An 18,441-nucleotide genomic window follows, 5' to 3' on the forward strand; every position below is an offset into this window, starting at 1 on the left:
ATCAGGCTTGCCTCGCGGCTAACCTGTGTGACCCAAGAAACCAGCTTTTCTGCTTCCCTCAGGACAATGGAGATGCAAAATACCCACAGCTGGGCTCTGCCACCCCCCTTGCTCCAGGAACGAAGGAAAAACTGTAACCACCAGAGAACAGAGAGAATTCTTCGTCTCTTTCCCCGTAGTCTGCTCTTTCCCTGGACCCAAATAGGAAAATAGCCCACAGCCTGGCTTTTCCCTTTGCCTCCCTAGGAAAAGAACTTTCACAAGGTTTAACAAGAAAACTTTATAGAAAAAAAGAAAGAAAATATAAAACAATCATCTTGCATTAAGAAACTCAATACAGGCTCTTGCTTATAAGAAAATATAAAGAAACAGTCTGATTTAAAAGATAGCCCAATTAAACCAGCACAACAAATTAACATACAGGTAAATACACCCCAAAGACCATCATAGCTGAATTACTTTGCGGTTCCTGGGTACTTACAGATGTTTAGAAGAAGTATTAGGAGAGAATTAGAAGAAGACTTGTTTCCTCATAGCTAAGAAAACAACAAAGACCCCGAGTATACAAATTCCCGCCCCTGACTTTAAACAATCCAGTTCTCTGATTGGTCCTCTGGTCAGGTGTTCGGTTACCCTTTTCAGGTAAAAGAAACTTAACCCTTACCTACCTATCCATTTATGACAACACCAGTGATGAATTTAGCCCAATATGTGTTAATATAACTTGAGATCATGACCTCAAATCATCAAAGCAGGAAGACAGTAACATCAGTCGTTACAATTTCTTAGCACTGAAATCAGTAGTGCTTGCTGAGGTCCATGACTGTAAGCAAAAGACTAAACCACTGAGGTTCTGATGTACAAATTCTTTTTTGTTTGTAATTATTTGTGTTTCAATAGCAGCTAGACATTTCAACCAGTTGGGCTCCCACTGTGCTCAATGCTACTCATACACAGCGGAAAAGACTGTCCCTGCCCTAAAGAGTTTACAATCTAAGCAGACTAGAAGAAGAGGGCAGAAAAGAAATCTTATCATTTTATAGAAGAGTGACTGAGACATGGAGATTAGGTGACTTGCACATGATGAGCCAGGAAAGCGGTGGAAGAGCCAGGCACTGCTCCCAGTGTTTCTGAGTCCCAGTCTTCACAAGCGTGCCCTCTCTCTTATGAGCACCAGCTTGCTTTCACCTTAGTATTTATGAAGGGTCAAAGGAATCACTTGAAAAGCTGTTTAAAAGTTACTGCCATGTATCTGAAGTGGGCAACCTGCCTGCAGAAAGCCAGACCATAGGTGCTGGAACTAGGGGTGCCGGGGTGCTCCCGCACCCCCGGCTTGTAATGGTTTCCATTGTATAAAGGATTTACAGTTTGATTCAATAGCTCACAGCAACCCCAGTACAGAAATTGTTCCAGCACCCCTGAGCCAGCCACACTTAAAGTAATAAATAAATAAATAAATAATGATTAGAGTGTTGTGCAGCTATCCTGGCCACCCCTTCATCCCCCAGCCCAGTGGCCTAACTTACTGGTAGGGCAGCCTGCTGGGAGTGTGGACAGCAAGAGCTCCCTTCCAGTTGGGCAATGACAGACTTACATTTTGCAAAGGTGAAGGTGTCTGATTCCTGCTCCTTACAGAGCAGCAGTTTTGATCAGAAAAGCTGATCCCTGTGTGCATACAGAGTTGTATTCACTTACTTTGATACGAATAGGTGTTTCCTACATTTTATGTTAGCCCTGCAAGCTCATACAGCTATGGCAGAAGGAACTGGGATTTTTTTGGCATGTGCCTGACCAGAACTGTGATGTTCCAATTAGAGTTTTGTGTAGCTAAAGCAGCCACCCCTTCCTCCCACAGTAAGAGGCCTACCTTACTGGTCAGGCTGCCTGGTGGGAGTGCAGACAGAGGCAAATTGTGCCCTCAGTCACAATCCCATTGAAGACAGTATATTAGCACTTGGGTCTGAAAGTGATAAGTGAATTAGAAATCAGATAGATAAGTTGAAGATGGGGGTTGAACAGGTATAACTGAGGGTAGAATTTTGCCTACAACATCTTTACTACTGATGATTCTGTGAATAGCAGAATAGCTTAACTTTCAGATCATGGGTTAAGTTTGCAAGGTACATGGTTAACTCCCAGACACCTATTTGTAAACCAAATATATTTCATATGGAAATTAATGATATAATGAAACAAGGAGCCTCAGCATGTCATTTTCATAGAGTCACTTTTCAGAGTAGAAAGAATTTAAAATAGGGAGACCTAAAAGAGACTGGCTCATTTTCCCCTCAGCCTCCCATCTACCATGAAGCCTTTTTTAAGCTATGCAAACTGCCCACACTTGCTCTGCACCCACTGCTTCATGGTGGGTAATGAACCTCTTCCAATCAGGCTGCCCAGATTGTCTCTGCTGTTGACATTAAGCCTACAATATGTCCTCTACTGCAGTTGTTGCCAGCAGTTGGAACTCTTACGTACCTCCAACAGCACTCACAGCTTCCCTGCCTCTTGCCCTCTTCAGCTTCTTCCACTAGTGGGTCCACCAGGGAAGATTCAACTACAGCATATGGGAATGCTACTGCTGTTGTCCCTGCTAGTAACCCTACGATGAAAGTGGCTGGCCATGCTCTGAAAAACACGAATACTGGGAGGAGATTCAACTATTTCCTGGCACGTGACTGGGAAGTTGATAGCCCTGTCACAGGGTAGAGGGGTCAGCAGCCTCTGACTTCAGTGTTTATTGTTATAGGTTTCCTTTTATTTAAAAAGAAGTCAAATGAAAATAAAATATATTCCCAAATATAAAAGCAAGCACAAACTAACCTATCACCAGTTACTACCTCTGAACTTTGATGGCTTCCTGATCACACAGCCACACCTTGTTCTCAAAACAGTTCTTTATGTGGTGGCTTGTTCAGCTATGGAAGTGGGAACACCACCACTTGTTTGCTGCTCCTAGTGTTTTTCATTGTCGATGATTGGATGGGCACGTGTTTCCTCTATCAGTGCATGGTAAAGTCAGTAGCATTCTGATTGTCCTCAAGAAACAGAGTCAGTTTCCTCATTGGTTAGATGTCTTCTAGTCCTCCTATTGGAATGATCTCCTGGACGTGATTATGGCCTATAGCCTTGGTGCTGATGCCATATTTTTACATTTACAGGTAACAACCACTTTCTGTTTGGAATCTAACATTCCCTCTCACTTGTAATAAAGGTAACTTTGGGATTCTTGTTGTAGTACTTCTGTTCTGGCTTCCTGCAACGTAGCTTTTATGTAACTACTTCTGGATTAATTGGCTCAATAACCTAGACAGATATTGGCATTAAGATTTGTATCCTTGTCCATGTGTCTCCTGACTTATGATTCTACTAAAACTCCAGGGGTGTGTTGTGATATTCCAACAGTTTCAAACATGGATCCCTTGAATCTGACAGCACTTATTAAAATCAAGTTATTTGCTATTTGTACTGACTTTTCTGCTAACTCATTTGACTGTGCCTAATAAGGGTTGGTGTGGAGTACTTGGATTCATAACATATCAAAGAGATTGCTGGAATGAATCACTCATGAAATGTGAGCCTTTGTTTGTTATTAATTCACCTGGAATCCCATGGCATGCAAATTGTGATTTCCAATTGCTACTCAGTTTGCTGTGAAACAGCTCAATTTCAGATACATTTGAACAGTAAGTCCATGTGTGACGCTGGCAGACCAGGTGCCAGCTCATGCCAAGAGCCCCAAGTCTCAGCTGAACACTGACAGATACCTGTCAGTCTGCTTCCACCTGTGTGTTAAGTATTGTTAAAATAGGTATTAGACTCATAAGAATGTGCTTAGTGTTTAGACTTTATTGAATATTTGTGAGTTGCTGCATGCACTAATTTCATTTATAACGTCTATGTGCCATATTGTAAGGTATTATATGAGCGGTTGTATTGTGAACCTCTGTGACTCTTTAAATCTCCAGACTTGAGAGAGACATTAATTAGTATGAGGGCTGATCTCCAACAGAAAGTGTTACGCCCTTCCCAGAAGGAAAGACTCAATGATACCAGACAGACTACTGTCGGATGTTACAACTTGGAATTTCCGAGAGTGCTGCCAATAAGAGGACAAAAGACTTTTGTTGTTGGGTTCTCCTCCCCATGAAGATGAGTCATGAAAGTGGACTTCTTCCATCAGCTGAGTTTACAGCTGAAAGCATACGGCAGGAGAAGGATTAAAAAAAAACATGAAAAGGAACTTGGTATCTCTTTGATGCTTGGACTTTCATAGGGGGATAAATATTTTTAGGCATAAGCAAGAGATCCCCAACTGTTAAACCTGCGTTAGCCTGAAAGGGCATATAGAGCTTGCTGATTATAGAAGCTTCTATTACCTTTTGAAACTTAAGATTGTAACTCATTTATGTATCTATGTTTACCCGCTTTAATCTTGTAAATAAATCTCTGATTTCCTTTTTCTATTTAAGAAATCATTATATAGTTTATTATAGGATTGGTTACAAGCCTTTGGTAGGAGATCCAAGGTGAAATTGACCTGGGGTGAGTGACTGGTCCTTTGGGACTGGGAGTAACCTAACTGCTGTGATTCTTGGTATAAGGGACCATCTACCACAAAGCTATGCTCACCTGGATAGCAAGCTAGATTGGAGTACCCAAAGACAGCGTCTGTGACTGCATGATAAACCAGTTATAATGACTGAGGAGTTTCCACTTGATAATTGGTTGATGAGAGTGAAGTATAGAACTCACAACCAATTTGGGCTTAGTATCCTGGTTCCTAACTGTCTGCATGCTCCTGAGTCACTGCAGGTAGCATTACACCAGGAATATGAGGTAATATTTCCCAAGAAATTCAAATCGATATGTGTCAACCTCAAGCAAAGAGCAATCAGGAATGTCATGTGGTTCTTTTGTGGTCTGCTAGCCACACATACACTCTTCCCTGGGCAATGTCAGTCCTTACTTTGCTTTGCAGGTTATCAATCAGTGCACCCCAGCCCCTAAGTCCCTTTGAAGCTGTGACATTATATGATTAAAATATGACCACGTAGGTCATTGTTGCTAGCACTCTTATATAATTGCAACAAATCTTATACAAAGTATGTCATGTAAGATGTCAATGGAAAAGATATGCTTTGCTGAATATGATTATCCTATTCATATGGATGTATCATTTTGTATCTGAAGTTATGAATATTGACTGACCAGTATTTCAAGCTGTGTTTGCTCCTGTGGTAACACCCACAAGGTAGTTAGTTTACATCCAGTCTGGGCAGCACATTGTGAATGGACCATTCAAGTTGATAGCCCTTTGATGAACACAACAGGCCATGGAAGAAGCTTATCCCCACTTGATGGGCTTTCCTGTGGATATTTTAGCCAGAATATGGATAATGGACCCTGCTATGACTCATCGAAGCATGCAAGGGCACATGACTAGATCATGTGACCTTAACTTCATCTTGTGCCTGTATTTTTCCACTGACTGTATTGAGCGCAGACCCACCACATGGCAGAAACATCTCTATTTTGCCTCTTTTCTTTTCTGATCTCTGGACTACTGGAACAGCATTACAACCAGTGGATTGAGGACCTTCCAATCTTTTGGATGTTACCAGAGACATTGTAAAACAGCAGTTTATTCCATCACTGCTACAAACCTGATTCAAGAACTTTGTAATGATTGCATGTATTTGATTCCTTTGACCATTTTAACTCTCATCTCTTTTCTCTTATAAGTAAACCTTTAGATATTAGATACTAAAGGATTGGCAACATTGTGATTATTGGATAAGATATGAGTTATATATTGACCTGGGTATGTGGCTGGTCCTTTGGGATCAGAACACCACTTTGGTTGTTTAAATTGGTTTTAAATAACCACTCATCATGAAGTCTATTGTCTGAGTGGTGAAACAAGGGCTGGGATACCTAAGGAGACTGCATGTCTGACTTCTTGTTAGCCAGTATGGGGAGACAGAAGTTTATTTTTGTTACTGGTTTGGTATATCTTATGGAAGAATAACTACAAATTTGGGGATGAGTCTGCCCTATTTCTCAGCAGTTTGTCTTGTATATGGCATCCTCAGCTGTGACCCACTGAGGCATAGTGACAGAAGCATTCCCCCTGTAGCATCCAGCCCCTTCTCCTCTGAGCACTCACAGAAATACTAGGTCTGCTGGCTTGCATGATCAGTTCCTTGCTGAATACGACAACACTGAGATACATTTATAATGAAAGCAACAATATTTTTATTATCAAGGATTCAAGACATAGTGAGTAAAGATAATGGAAGCAAAAGAGTCACATATAGAACAAAATCATAACATGCTTTCTAGAGATTAAACTTAACAGCCTCATCATGTCTAAAAAAGTTTGTCTCACCCCCAAAAGTCTTCTGCAGCATTTTCATCCAAGCCTGGCTGAGATCCTGTTTTCATGAATGTAAACACACAGCCTGTTTACTTCCTAGGTGCAGGGTGAGTAGGAACCTTCTCTGTTCCCCAAATATAGTCCAGCAAACCTTTGAAGAATATCTCAAGATAAGGTTCTTTTCCCTCTGCTAAGTGCTCTTCCTTGCTGACTTCATATCACTCTATTGAGTTTATAAGTAAATGTGCCACCACTGTGTTAGCTTACAATACTCAATCTACATACCAACAGAGATACAGGCAAGCAAACATCTTTTGTCTGACAGAAAACCTGTTTCTTCACCTCTGCTGTGATACAAAAGCTAAGAACATATTTTCAGAATATATACATAACTCCTTACAGAGTATCTGTCCATATATTTCACAACAATATAAGCTATCAATGTGACCCTAGCTTTCTTTTAAGATCTCACATGACATTCTATGGTGAACCAGCATGTACATACCAGAATCAAGACATTTTTGTAACCCCCTTGCCAGTCAGCAATGAGAGGTTCATAGGTCACATATATGCAGCAATTTCATCTCTATAGTCACAAATGAAATATGATTGGTAAATATTTTTTCCACTAGCCATTCATCTAAAATAACTCTTAAGCTGTTGTAAAATCAGCCACTTTGTGGTTCTCATTTTAGCTTGTCAAATATTGTTTCAGAAATAGGTTATTTTTGAGTCATATTTACTTCAAACTCCTTCTCTTAAAGGAAGGAAATAATTGCCTCATTTGCTTTCATATTGATGGACACGCTTTAAAGCATGTTTGATATAAAAAATTCCTTACCAGGCTTTCATTTCACAGTTAAAAAGTACTTCATAAATTCATAGTGTTTAAAACCAGAAGTGACCATTAGGTCAAATAGTCTGACCTTCTGTGCATCACAGGCAATTCAATTTCACCCAGTTATCCCTTTAATGAACCCAATAAATTGTGTTTGGCTAAAGCATATCTTCCATATAGGCATCCCAGTCTTGATCTGAAGATGGAGAATCCATCACTTGCCTTGGTAGTTTGTATCAATGGTTAATTACCCTCACTGTTCATTTGTTTTTTAAAAGGCTTTTTTCTAATTTGAACTTGTCTGGCTTCAGCTTCCAGACACTGGTTCGTGTTATGCCCATCTCTCCTACATTAGAGCACTATAGTACATCAAATTTTCTCCCTGTAAAGATTAGATTGAAAAGTTAAACAGATTGAGCTATTTGTCTTTCACTCTAAGGCATTTTCTCCAGTCCTCAAATAATTTTTGTGGCTTTTTTCTTGTACTATCTCCACTTTTTCAACATCCTTTCTAAAACTGGACACCAGGGCCAGCGCTTCCATTAGGCAACCCTAGGTGGTCGCCTAGGGCGCCAGGATTCGGGGGGCGGCATTTTGTGCACTCCTCACAGGGCGCGCAGGAGCTTCTGGTTCCGCTCCCATTGCGCCGCCGAAGAAGGACCTTCTGCCGACGTGCAGTGGAAAACAGCGGCAGGCAACTGAGCAGCTCAATGACTGCCGCTGTCACCTGTGGCATTTTAGTGGAGAGTTCTTCTTTGGCGGCACTATGGGAGCAGAACCAGAAGCTCCCGCGTGCCCCGTGGGGAGCGCACAAAATGCTGCCCCCAGAATTCTGCCTAGGGCGCCAGGATTTCTGGCACCACTCCTGCCGGACACCAGAATTGTATCTAGTAGTTGTCTCACCAATGATCTCCTACTCACTTCTCAGTTCCCTACTCCTATTTACTACTCTTCGGTTTTCCACAGCATCGCATTGGGAGCTCATATTGAATTGCTTGTCCACTCTGATCCCTAAATCCTTTTCAGAGTCACTGCTTTCCAGGATAGATTTCCCCATTCTGTAGGTCTGGTGTCCAATCCTTATTTCTGGATGTCTAACTTTGCATTTGCCTATATTAATATGCTGCTTTTTTTTTTTTAACAGCCCCAGTTTACCAAGTGATCCAGATCACTCCATATGACCGCCTGGTCATCATCACTATTTACTTTTTGCCAGTCTTTGTGTCATCTGAAAATTTCATCAGCAGTAATTTTATACTTACTTTCAGGTCACTGATGAAAATGTTGAATAGTGTCAGATCAGTACTGATCCCTGCAGAATCCTACTAGAATCACCTCCATTCTATGATCATTCCCCATTGACAACTATTTTTGAGATTGTCAGTTAGCCAGCTCTTAATCCATTTAATGTGTTCTTTATTGATATTGCATAATTCTAATTTTTTAGTCAGACTATCATGCAGTAGTATGTCAAACTCCTTACAAGATTCTAAGTATATTATATATGCACAGTTACTTTTATCAACCAAACTTGTTATTTCATCAAATAATGAAATCAGGTTTGTTTGGCAAGACCTATTTTCCATAAAACCATGTTGACTGGCATTGATTATATTCCTATTATTTATCAACCCAGGCTTGATGTCAGGCTAACTGGCCATATTCTTCTGGATCATCCAGCTTTCCCTTTTTGCACACTGGCACAACATTCAAGGTTTCAGAGTAGCAGCCACATTAGTCTGTATCCACAAAAAGAACAGGAGTACTTGTGGCACCTTAGAGACTAACAAACTTATTTGAGCATAAGCTTTTGTGGGCTACAGCCCACTTCATCAGATGCATGGTAGGGCAGCTTCCACCTTTTCATGTTCTCTATATGTATATATATATCTTCTTACTATATGTTCCATTTTAAGCATCTGATGAAGCGGGCTGTAGCCCACTTAATCAGATGTTTAAAATGGAACATATAGTAAGTGTAGCCCATGAAAGCTTATGCTCAAATAAATTTGTTTGTCTCTAAGGTGCCACAAATACTCTTGTTCTTTTGGCACAACATTAAAATTTTTCCAGTCTTCTGGAATTTCCCCAGGATTTCAAGTTTTATTACAAATTAACATAAATGGGCCAAAGATCTCCTTAGTCAACTCTTTAAGAACACATGGGTGCAAATTATACAGGCTGCTAATTTAAACATAATTTTTCTTAGTAGATGTTATCTAACATCCTCCTCAGTTACTGATAGACTGGAAAGTACTTCATCATTCTCAGGTGATGTTAGTATATCATCCTTCATCTTTGACATACAAAAAAACATGTTTATTGAACAGGTCCACCTTTTCTACATCATTCTTAACAATTTTACCATCTGCATCTAGTAATGGGCCTATACTACAGGATGATATACTTAAACTCCATATTGTCCTTAGCCCTGACAGCCATAGATTTTCCCCTGATGTTTTTAAATTATCATAAATTTTCTACTCTTCATAATATTTAATTCATATTGATTGCTGTTTCCCCTTTTCCCCATTTATCACATGTTGATTTTCTTATTTTTAATTACTTCATTCATTTTGTCTCTGAATCAGGATGAACTTTTAGCCAAAGTTATCCTCTTTGTCACTGCCTAGTTAGGGTATTTCCGCTTTCTCGGCTGCCTTGTGAAAAGCCCCTGCTTGCTAAGTGGCCGGTCACTGTAGGACACGGCATGTGAGTTATAACTTGCTTTTAACTGGTTGAAACCAGTTTGTATGGCCTTAGGCCAAAGGGCGGACATAGCCTGTGGGCAGTCCCTTCTTGCATATGTATGAGTTGCTTTGTATTGTGTATATATAGCTGTATGCTCCCGGTCCCGCCTTTGGACTCCGACCCAGGCCGAGCTGAGCTTCGGTGCTGGATTCCCCACCTCCGTGACAGCAACACCCGGAGTCCCTGTTGAGGGTGTGTCACATTACCTTCATTAAAGCCAATAACTCATGGTGTGTGTGGGTCTCGTTCTTGCAGAGCACTCAGGGTAGGCCCGTAGCCTCCCATGAATGTTACAACACCCTTCCTTGTGTGATAACTTTTTAATTCCCAAAAGTTTTTATTTTCCCAGTCATCCCAATGCAATTCTGTACCATTCTCAAGAATAATTCTAAGTAGAGCACTTAACTGTGACCAATTAGGGATGAATATTTTTATGAGCTGGGTTAAGCCTTGTTGTGGGTTGGGTTAAAACCCCAGTGAGGTTAATAGGTGTGAACTCACCCTTCAGTTAACTTAAGTATTAACATAACTCCCATCTTAGATAAAAGGCGTGTGTGAACCCACCCAGGAGCTTTTGGACAGAGTATTGTTTTGCTAGATGTGTGTGGGAGGGTGAGAGAAAACACACGGAAACAGAGGCTACAGATAAGAAGAGAGAGAAGAAGAAAAAAAGATGCAAGAAAAGCCAAGCAGAAGCCTGTAAGCACAGTTTGACCCTGGAAAAAGTTAGGGTATGACTACACTGGCAGAGTTACAGCACTGCTCAGAAAGCACTGAAGGGAAGCTGCAGTTGTGTGTTCATACTGTCAGCTACTTGCACAATAGTGTGTTCACACTTGTGGCACTTGCAGCTCTATTCAGAGTGTTGCATTCTGGACAGCTATCTCACAGAGCACTTCTTCCTCTTCTGCTGCTAAGAGTTGTGGGAAGGTGGAGGGGGTCACAGGGCATCCTGGGTCTTGTCCCAGTGCCAGGTGATGCATTGCTTCACATCCCAGAAATCCCTGTGCTTCCGTCTGCATTTGGTACTATCTTTCAATGGTTTGTGTATTGCACACTTTGCCTCTTTGGTCTGCATGAATGCATCCCACACTGTTGACCAATATGCTGCTTGCTCTCACTAACACGTCACGAGTTATTCCTTAAACTACAAAGGCAAGAAGACATTGATCTTGCCACATGTAATAGCTACCACACGAGATTGCTTGTGGCATTCATGGAGGTGCTGACCACTGTGGAATGCCGTTTTTGGGCTAGGGAAACAAGCACCGAGTGGTGGGATCACATTGTCATGCACGTCTGGGATGATGAGCAGTGGCTGCAGAACTTTCAGATGAGGAAAGTCTCATTCATGGGACTGTGTTATGAGCTCAGTCCAGCCCAGCGGCACAAGGACACGAGAATGAGAGCTGCCCTGTCACTGGAGAAGTGCATAGAAGCTGGCTACTCTAGACTGCTATCAGTTGGTTGCTAACGAGTTTGGAGTGGGAAAGGTGATCATTGGACTCATGTTGACGGAAGCATACAGGGCCATTAATCACATCCTGCTCTGAAAAACCGTCACTCTGGGCAACGTGTGTGACACTGTGGATGGCTTTGCACAAATGGGCTTCCCTAACTGAGGAGGGGCAATAGATGGCATGCACATTCCAATTCTGGCACCAGACCACCCAGCCACCTACTACATTAATCTGAAGGGTATTTCGCAATGGATCTCCAGGCACTTGTGGATCACTGTGGGTGTTACATGGACATTAATGCAGGCTGGTCCAGAAAGGTGCATGACACACGCATCATTCAAAACACTGGCCTGTTCAGGAAGCTGCAAGCAGGGACTTTCTTCCTGGACCAGAAGATCACTGTAGGGGAAGTCGAAATAACTATTGTGATCCTGGGAGACCCTGCTTACACCTTAATGCTGTGGCTTATGAAGCCATACATGGGGCATCTTGACAGCAGCAAGGAGTGGTTCAACAACAGGCTGAGCAAGTGCAGAATGGCTGTTGAGTGTGCTTTTGGCCATTTAAAGGCCCATTGGCACTGCCTATATGGGAGACTGGACCTGACCAATGACAATATTCCTATGCTTACAGCTGTGTGCTGTACACTCCATAATATTTGTGAAGGGAAGGATGAAAGCTTCACTCAGGGCTGGACTGCTGAGGGTTAGTGCCTGGAGGCTGAATTTGAACAGCCAGAGACCAGGGCTACTGGAGGGGTGCAGTGAGGGGCCATAAGGATCAGGGATGCCTTGAGGCAGCAATTTGAAGATGAAAGTCACTAAAATTTGTTGCTTTGCTTGGGAGTGTAGTGCTTGTAATGCTAAGAGGTGATTGTGATTGGTGCAGATGATGCACTATGAAGGTGTAAAAACTTCAGCTTTTTAAGAATAGACCTGCCTCAGTCTCTTTTTGTAAGGCGATCTTTCCATGCTCCTCATTATTTTTGTCACCCATCTCTGCACTATCAAGAGTGCATTATCGACATATATATATGCTTAAGCACGCATCTAAACACCTTCAAGATCTGGCCTAGCTTTTCCCCTCTCTGCATCTCTTTCCTCCTTTCATTCTAGCTGTCTTCTTCACATTTGCACTCTCTTCAGACCTTTTCTCCTCAATGCTTTCTGTGCATTCTTCTCCCATCATCATCCTTGAGCCTTCTATGCAATCCCTTAGTGCTGGAATGATCTCTCTTTCTTGCATCATATGATAGCACCCATCAAGGGAAATGTAGGGACCCAGTACATCAAATTCCCTGGGCCCTGCCCTCTGCACTGTTTACACAAATGTTATCACAATCATTAACAGATGTTTTAGGGGCCCTCTGAGTTTGGCCCTGATACAGTTGTCCCTCTCTTCTCTCATTGGTCCTGACTGTGTCCATTAAAATTTCTGCTTAAAATTAGTTCCTTCCTTGGAGGTTTTCAGTGGTGATCCATTGATACACCTAAAACTGCTCCTAGCAATTCTCAACACTCTGCGTATTATGTGTCAACTGTATTTTCTGACTGTAAATTCCTTGGGGCAGGGACTATAGGTACAATTCAGTTCCATTGTTAGGTGCCTAAGTCCCATCTGTGGCATCATTATGATCCACAAAACTTCTGCTCAGCTATTACCAGGGCCGGCGCTTTCATTTAGGTGACTTAAGCAGTCGCCTAGGGCGCCAGCATTAAGGGGGGGGGGCGCGGCATTTTGCCAGGGGGGAGGCAGGCGGCTCCGGAGGAGCTGCCGCAGTCGTACCTGCGAAAGGTCTACTGGTCTCGCGGCTCCGGTGGACCTGCCGCAGGCATGCCTGCGGCAGCTCCACCAGAGCCACGAGACCCGTGCGCGGGTGGCGAAATGGCCCGGTGCCTAGGGCGCCAGAAACCCTGGTGCCGGTCCTGGCTACTACCTAACTTCTGTAGGTGCCCAGGATGTCTAAGTCTCAGGCCCTGGGGTATGTGCACTGCCATCCCATTCTAGGCAGCCAAATGCCTCACTCTCACCTGAACCCAGACCAATCAACAAGCCAGGAGAAGATACGCAGAGCAGCATCTAGTCTGTGTTTCAGACCTGATTCAGTAGGTGTGCTCAGAGGCCACCTAGCACTTTGAGGTACACCAGCCCAGGAAGCATGGGGGACAGAATGTAGCACTCTGATAGGTGCAGAGCTCCACATTCCATGCATCATGTGAGCCACAGGCATGCATAGGGCAAGCATGAGTGAGGTCTTGCATGCAAACCAGAGAGCTGTGAGGAGATCTGTTAGGGGGCACAAGGGTTAGGCAGAGCTAGGTACAAGTGGTAGGGTACCTTGCCAAGGATGGGGATCAGGTTAGTGCAGAAGAAGGATCGCTAGTGGGGCATCCAGAAAGGCACGAGGGCAGCTTGGTGTAACTGGACAGGGTGGGGAGCCATGGATAGCTAGGGCAGGAAGGAGGGGTGAGCACTCAGAGGAGGGAGAGGGAGGACTTGGAAAGAGCTAGGGAGAGACATATGTTGGTAGACAAGGGTGGGGGGAAAAGTGGCTACCAGGAAGGGAGAGAGGAGGCCAGAGAGTGCGTCATTCATGCACATCCATGATGCATCTTCTGCTGTGGCAGCAGCAGGATGAAGAGGAAGGTAGGCAGAGGGCAGATGCACCCCAACCCTGAGGCCAACCAAAACTGAAGCCTAGCTGCCGTCTACTGCTATCCCCAAGAACGTACCACCCTGCTGCAATTTCATGCATGCATGAAACCAGTATGCATGTCACCAGTTCTACAGACTCGACTTGGACGCATTCTACCATCTTTGTGATATGCTCTGGATGCCCAGCCCACCACCACACACAGGAGTCAGGCACTATCCATCACCTCATAGGTCAGCCCCATACTGGCCATAGGATCATTTCAGTGAGTCGCTGCACAGAAAATCATCATCAGCTGGTCCACAACCTTCATGGTCAATTTCTCCACACAAGAACAGTTTCAACAGGAAAGGCTGAAATAGTCCCACATCAGAATATCCCATAGCCAATGGTTAGACAACTCTCCTGAGAGTGATTACAGAATCCCATTTCAATCCTTCCTCACCAGCTGTCAGGCAGCGGGGACAGGATCTTGGGTCCACCTCATCCATGATGAATTCTCTAACCTGTGACCTACCACCAGCTCCTTTTCCTCCCTCCTTCCCCACTAATGGATCACTAGCAGAGCTAGGCACCTCCCTGCGGCCCACACTTAGGCACTGATGTCTGAGAGAGGGGTAGGGCTTAGCGCACTCATCATCTCTCATTGACTATTTTGGGTGGCTCCCCACCTAGTGTGCTGGATTTGTGGATCACATTTTTTAGACACCTAACTTTCCCCATTCATCCTCTAGGGGGCTTTAGACACTTAACTTGACACTGCGGATAACAGTATTGCCCCCAGTTTTCTAGGCACTGTCGCACTCAGTGTGGCAACATCCAAGTATCTTTGTGGATCCCACACTGTGTCTTTATAAAAGAGTTGAACACACTATTGGCACTTAAATAATACAGCATAAAATACTCAGTCTCTCCTGGGGAACAACAACTTGCTTTTCCAGTATTACAACAGCCTTCATCAACTATTTGAGACAGCAATTTAACACTATAATTGGGTCAGCGGGTTATCTCCACTGCTCTTCAGTGGTTTCGGATAAAGAACTGCTTTAGAATTTAGTAGTGATTTTCTCAGCCTAAATGGATTCAGTTCCCTGCAATGTTCATTAATCTCACCTGAAGATGTCTTGCATTTGTAGACTGAATTGTTGGGTCTAGAACAACTTTCAGGGTATTTTTTAAACAACATTTATGTTTTAAGTTGTTTGCTTTTAATATCCTTTTTGCAACCTTCAGCAGTAACAAAACAAACCTATAAGCTGTATTGATGAACTAACTTTGTTCTAAATGCAACATTTCCCTCTGCAAATTTAAGCCTTCTCGAAGGGAAATTAATGAATGTTGCTACTTTATAAAGAAAGTACCTTAAGACAGTCATGAGGGAATGAGATAAATAATCCACTGAAACAATAAAGATCAGTTATGACATAATTGCAGACTAGCATTCAAGGGCTCAGGAGGTACAATGCCTTCCTTTTTATTAAGGAAAGTTAATATAACATTACAGATGTCCTTATTCAGAGACTGTTTTTTTCAGAACCACATCTCTAATGGCCGATGCCAAATAAAGTATGCATATTTTCTCCTACTCCATTTGTCTACTGCATGTCTATTGTCTTGTTTAGAGCAGTATTTTTTAAATCTGTGAAAATTTACCATTAAGCTAATCATCACCTCTAGTAGAAATAATCAAACATCTCTTTAGCTAAACTTTAAGTTGAAAAGTTAAAAAGTACACAGGATCTCCCTGAAAGGCAAACTAAACTGGAAATTAAACTCATCTAATTGCTTTCTCTTGGGAGACCGTGAGGTGGCTTGCTAAAAGGCTCTGTGGAAGTATCACAATCCACACTTGGTATCACACTGTAGTATTTCTGCCTACAATATTAGATGGATAGTTATTACCATAAACATATTCTGGGTTCAGTGTACTTATTTTAAAAATGTAAAAACCCAAATGTGCTTCCTATTAAACCATTAATACAGGAGCAGCTAACTGCTTTTAGGCCTACTACAGCTTTGAAAACTCTCTCTATAACTTCTTTCTAGTGACAAACTCTTTCCACCCTACCAACCAGAGGGGAAAGCGCAATAACTCTCTATATAGGGACAAAGCCCTTCCCAGGTGCTGCCTTTTAATGTAAGGTTCAAACTTTCATCGCTCCATGCCCTTTATCATGAGCTTCAGCTGGTCCTCATCACCAGCCAGGCAGTTCAATTAACAGAGAGATTATTCTTCCCTAGCTAGTTCCCTGCATCTTTAACCATTTGTGTGCCCCAGGAAGATAGCTGAAGAAGGAGGAAGGGCCTTCAGTCAGGCAAAACTGACCATGTCACATTATTTGCCTCAACTTCTGAGATCCTTAGAATCCTCGCTTCCCAAAGTCACAGCTTCATATTAGGAAGTGTTTCCATCTCTTTGGGAATGTAGTCTGAGGCTTTCACATGCATTTTCTTCAAGATAGCAATGACACACATCTTAAAGTCCGCTACTAATTTCCCTCTCCCCAACTTGTCTTTCCTCATCTGCTCCTTATTGAACTATGGGGGTCTGTAAGGAGGCGCCCTGGCTCCCCGCCGCACCTGAGGGGGACGAGCCAGAGCAGGCACTTCCATGGGCGGAGCCAACGCCACCTGTCCCCCCCCACCCCAGAAATCAAGGGGCGGGACAGGAAGTATAAAAGCCCAGCCCCAGAGCTCAGTTGTGGGCTGGTTGCTGAAGGGGACAGATGCTGAGGCCCAAGCTCCTGCTGGGCCCAACCTGCCTCGTGCCCGGTATCCGGAGGACCCCCAGCCTGACCTGCCCTGCCCTGCCCTGCCCTGCCCTGCGCTCGCTATCCGGAGGAGCCGTCGGAGTGTCCTGCCTCCCCGTATCCAGAGGAACCCATGGTCTGGGACCCCCTGAACTATGCCAGCGGAGGACAGGTACAGAGGGAGGGGGAAGTTGGAAGTAGCCCGGGGGTAGCCGACCCCAGTCTGGCTCCTGGGGACTGTGAACCCATGTCAGTGTGTTGCAGCCAGGATTCCCCACTGACTGCAGTGAACCCTTGCTGCTGCTAGGGCCCCAGGCTGGGACGCAGTGGAGTGGGAGGGCCTGCATCCCCCCCGCCACCCATCCAAGAGTGGCAGATTCGCCCTCTCCATGGCCTGAGGAGGCCTTCTGTATAGACTCACTGCTTGTACTGTGTTTTGTTTGCTCAGCCCCTGAGTGCAGGAGCTGAGCCTGAACTATTTGCTGCCCCGCCCTGACCAAAGGCTTGGGTTACAGGCTGTGTTTGCTCAGCCCCTGAGTGCAGGAGCTGAGCCTGAACTATTTGCTGCCCCACCCTGACCAAGGGCTTGGGCTATAGACTGTGTTTGCTCAGCCCCTGAGTGCAGGAGCTGAGCCTGAACTATTTGCTGTCCCGCCCTGACCAAGGGCTTGGGTTACAGACTGTGTTTGCTCAGCCCCTGAGTGCAGGAGCTGAGCCTGAACCATTTGCCACCCGCCCTGCCCAAGGGCCAGGCGTAGACGCAGACTGCTGTGTGTAAGGAGGCGCCCTGGCTCCCCGCCGCACCTGAGGGGGACGAGCCCCAGCCTGACCGGTTTACACGTGGTACCAGAAGTGGGGAGTTCCACCTAGAATGTGGGTGCGAACTCTTAACGCCGGTGAACGGGGGGCTACGGGCGAGGGAGCTCCCTCCCCGTGATGGACGTTTCCCAACTCGCCGCGCTGTTGGCCGAAAGCCAAGATCGGCAGCAAGCGGCTCACTTGCGGCAGCAGGAGGAGCAGCAGGCCGCCTAGCTCCAGCAGCAGCAACAGCTCGTGGACCAGCTGGGAACTCAGCAGCACCAGCTAATCCAGGAGATGATCAAACAGCAGCAAGAGTTCCAGCTGCAATGCCTCCAGCACCTGGCAGCAGGCCGGCACCCCGCGACGGGGCCCAGTCGGGAGGCTGCGATGGGATCCAGGACCCCCGCCCGCCGATCCGGCTGACCAAGATGGGTCCCGGTGATGACCCTGAGGCCTTCCTGGTCACCTTCGAACGGGTGCCGGTAGTCGCAGGGTGGAACCCCTACCAATGGGCCTCCATCCTGGCCCTGTACCTGACCGGAATAGCTCAGACGGTCTGCCGAGGCCACCCGGGACTATAACCAGGTGAAGTCAGCCACACTGGACGCGCTGGATGTGAGCCCGGAGACGTTCCGGCAGTGATTCAGGGGCCTGACCTACCCCGCCGGGGCCCGGCCTCGTATGGTGGCCCAGGAGCTCCGGGTGACCTGCTGGCGGTGGCTACAGCCTGACCGGCGGACATCAGAGGAGGTGGCAGAACAAGTGGCTCTAGAGCAGTTCACTCACATCCTGCCCTCGCAGGGAAGGGC

The sequence above is a fragment of the Chelonoidis abingdonii genome, chromosome 2, assembly GCF_003597395.2.
Source record: "Chelonoidis abingdonii isolate Lonesome George chromosome 2, CheloAbing_2.0, whole genome shotgun sequence".
In the NCBI taxonomy this organism is placed as follows: Eukaryota; Metazoa; Chordata; order Testudines; family Testudinidae; genus Chelonoidis; species Chelonoidis abingdonii.